The sequence below is a fragment of the Pyrgilauda ruficollis genome, unplaced genomic scaffold (assembly GCF_017590135.1).
Source record: "Pyrgilauda ruficollis isolate IOZ18807 unplaced genomic scaffold, ASM1759013v1 scaffold1838, whole genome shotgun sequence".
Classification (NCBI taxonomy): Eukaryota; Metazoa; Chordata; class Aves; order Passeriformes; family Passeridae; genus Pyrgilauda; species Pyrgilauda ruficollis.
Window position 1 is genome coordinate 1 of NW_024517407.1, and position 3,551 is coordinate 3,551.

The 3,551-nt window shown below is 49.4% G+C and overlaps 1 long non-coding RNA gene across 4 annotated transcripts; it reads left to right on the plus strand.

Moving 5' to 3' along the window:
• The first annotated feature begins 175 nt into the window (after nucleotides 1-175).
• LOC121352121 lies at nucleotides 176-1,209 on the plus strand. Of its 4 annotated transcripts, none has more exons than XR_005954894.1 (4): nucleotides 176-219; nucleotides 303-383; nucleotides 461-1,110; nucleotides 1,192-1,209. It is a non-coding gene; the product is annotated as an uncharacterized LOC121352121 (long non-coding RNA). The 4 variants fall into 4 exon arrangements; XR_005954895.1 differs by having other exon boundaries at nucleotides 461-1,088; nucleotides 1,167-1,209; XR_005954896.1 differs by having other exon boundaries at nucleotides 461-1,088.
• Nucleotides 1,210-3,551: the final 2,342 nt, after the last annotated feature.

Genomic DNA, 3,551 nt, shown 5'->3' on the forward strand with positions numbered 1-3,551 from the left:
AACTTTATTTCTAGTGAGGTTTTTATAGGTTGTATTACAGTTAAATTTCCTGATATTTGTGGTGGGTTAGTAATAGAAATAGCTTTTGTGTTTTATTTTATGATAAGGATAGCGTGTACTGCATACAGGTGTTCAGTAAGGTCTTACATTTTAGTGGTTCTGAAGTGTTAGGGTAGTGTCACCTGGGGAGCCTTCAGGAAGGTCCCGGGAGCAGCTGATGTTAGTCTGGGAAGTAGTGAGGCGGTGCCAGGGTCCCCTCATGTTTCAGCAATGCCAAATGACTTTGTCTCCTCTTAACGCAGGCAGGCCCTGTGAGGACGGTGTCGGCCTCCGAGGGCGGCCGAAGCGTACGGGCCGAGGAGCCGGGCGCCCTTAGGAGAATGGTGAGTAGCAGGCTTGCTGGGTTTTGGCAGCTGTGCAGCTAAGATCGTGCAGTGACGTTTGGCGTTCCTGACCGTAGCCGTGACCGAGGGACCGCATCCCGGTGACTGCGGGAATTTCCCGGCGAGAGAGGCGACCTTCCTTGGCAGCGGACGTGGATTCTCCTCCCAGGATGTGCGAGAGATAAGTCGAGGGCTGTGACACGCAGAGGGGATGAAAGCGAGGTGCTGGGCGGGCCTTTTGAGTAGCTTCTTTGGCGGCAGGGGTGTGCGGGAGGTGGCCCCTTAGGCCCCATCGAGGAGAAGTCTCCCAGCGCTGAGGTGCTCAGGGCAGAGCGGTCTCGGTGTGTGTCACTGGTGTCACTTGTCTGTCGTGCCTTCTGTGTCTTTTGGATGTCTCGTGCCTTCAGTGTCTTTTGCCTTATTCCTTTGAGGAGGCTTATCATTTGTCCTGTTCTGTGTCACGGGTGTCTGGGTATGTGGGCCGAAGCCGCTCTGCCCTGCTGCAAAGCCTGGGGTAGGCATAATTGGACAAGTCCCTGGGGCCTGGAAATTTGGAATGCAGGGCGTAGGTGGGCTCTGGATGGGATTTATAGATCGAGGCAAGGTGCCTGGAGCTCTTAGGTTATCCTGCAGCACTCTGACTTTTGTCCTAACCTTCTTTCAGATGCAGCCGGATGAAGTGTGTGGCAGAGCGGCCCGTGCCGGGTGAGTGGGTTTCCCCGAGCAGGTCAGTCTGCGTTTGTCTTTGCAGGGGAAGCGTACGTGGTGACTCTGTGTTCACAGCATTGTTCTTTGTCTTGATTTTTAGGAAGTCAAGCCGGATTTTGTGCTCGTGCACTCTTTACTGAGCTTTTTGTTCTGGGGAAGGGAAGGGGAGGGTGGGCAGCAGTCGAGTGAGCCTCTGAGCAAAGGCCTTCTGCAGTTGCTGGGCTGTTCTCCCAGCTTGGAACACTGCACGCTCACTGCAGCTTCCACATGCTGTCATCTGTGGTTGTGGACTGGGAACGTTGCCAGGGTGGGCAGCACAGAGCGTAGTCACACTGGGAGGTTTTCTGACACTACAACACTCCCACTTCCTCTAAGAAACTTCCCTTTCAAGGACTAAAATGGAACAAAAGGTGTGAAAGAAATATAATTCCAAGAGGGAAAATAGTCTACAAAAATCAAGTCCTTGTGGGCCTGGATGCTGATCCATGTTGCTGGTCAGTAAGAGCATCTGACAGGTCTGATTTCCAACTGCTTTATTTAACAGGAAAATGGTTTATTGCTTCTTGAGAGTAGGGGGTGTGTCTTTGTCTTTGCATGGGTAAAGACACTCCAGATTTTCCAACTAGCAAGAGTTAGGGAACTCTTTTAAAACCTAGTCTTGGAGGTACCGAGCAGCTTGGCTTGGTAACACTGTGTGGAAGTAGAAGAATATCTGTTCTGATTTTCCTCTCATCTTTCTTCCACAGCTGTTTCTGTATTCCGGACTTTCCTTCACGTCGGGGTCATGTGGCTTGGAGCACAGGAGCTGGATTTGTCACTTAGCCCTGTCAGGTTGGTGCAGGTTACGAATTACAGGGTGACTTGGAAACCGGGAAACAAAGGGAAGAAACTGTTATGTCTCTTGGCAAAAAAAAAAAAAAAAACTGGCTACAATAATTCAGGCAACTAACACTTCGTCTTTAATGTTCTTCTGTGCTCAGTCCTCCTCACCGTGAGCCGTGAAAACCTCCTGAGCTGTTCTCACTCACAGAATTCACACACACGGAAGGACTGGGTTGGAAGAGACCTTAAAGGTCTTTGAGTCCTAACCGTGCCCTAACACCTCAACTAAACCATGGCACAGAGGGCCACATCCACTCTTTTTTTTAAAGGTATCCGGGGATGGTGACTCCACCACCTCTCTGGGCAGACTATTGCAGAGCTTTATCACCCTTTCTGTAAACAGCTTTTTGCTAATATCCAGCCTCTATTTCCCTTGGTGCAGCTTAAGGGTATGTCCTGTGGTTCTGTCAGTGCTGCCTGGAGAAAGAGACCAACCCCACCTGACTGCAACCTCTTTTCAGGGAGCTGTGCAGTGATAAGGTCACCTCTGGGTCTCCTTTTCTCCAGGCTAAACACCCCCAGCTCCCTCAGTCGTTCTTCACAGGGTTTGTGCTCCCAGCCCCTCTCCAGCCTTGTTGCCTCCTTGGGATGCTCTTGAGCATCTCAACGTCCTTCCCAAACTGAGGGGCCAGAGCTGGACGCAGCACTCAAGGTGTGGCCTCACCAGTGCTGAGTGCAGGGGAAGGGTGACGTCTCTGCTCCTGCTGGCCACACCATTCCTGATCCAGGCCAGGAGCCATTGCCCTTCCTGGCCACCAGGGCACACTGTGCTGCCTCATGTTCAGCCGGCTGTCACCAGTTCCCCCAGGTCCCTTTCTGCTGGGCCCTGTGCAGCCACACCATCCCCAGCCTAGAATGCTGCGGGGGTTATTGTGGCCTCATATGGACCTACCTTGCTTTGGCCTTACTTGCTCAAAAAAAAAATCAGTATTTTATTACTGTGTGCAAACTCAGGGGCAAGATTTTATTCGACATCGCTCAGAGTGACACTAAAGCTGCAGTTTCCCTTTCCTTGAACAGTTTGAGAGACAATACTACTTATGTATTTTTTAATTTAGGCATTTTTATCTTTTTGAAGAACTAGACAGAAAGACTGTGCATGTGTGTGCTCTTAAAATCCATCCTCTCTCTAATACGGGACAGGAAAAAAAGGCTGCAGAGCTTCCTACGATGGGGTGGAAGTGCAAAGAACGAGGAGACAGAAATTTAGTCACGATGATTTACTGTTTCTTGGAGAACCTGGTTGATTTCATGATACCAAAACCAGTATGAATAGAACATTGGACTTGGGAATTGGGACGGTCTTCTTGGGTTTAAAAGTTTGAATGGCACTTCAAGACATTTATATCAAACCTTGTTTATTTTTATTATCCTTTTTTTTAATTAAAAAAAAAAGCTGTGATCCATTGGTATTGCTGCCATGAGTGACAAAAACCCATCTTCCCTCTGCCTGGACCGTGTGAGAGATGGAACTAAACCCCAAAGGATTTTCTGCTGAGTGATTATACGTGAGTTTTATTGGGAATTCTCTGAGAAATCTGATAGGTTGTTCTTGAATGTGGCCCTGAGGCTGGTTGA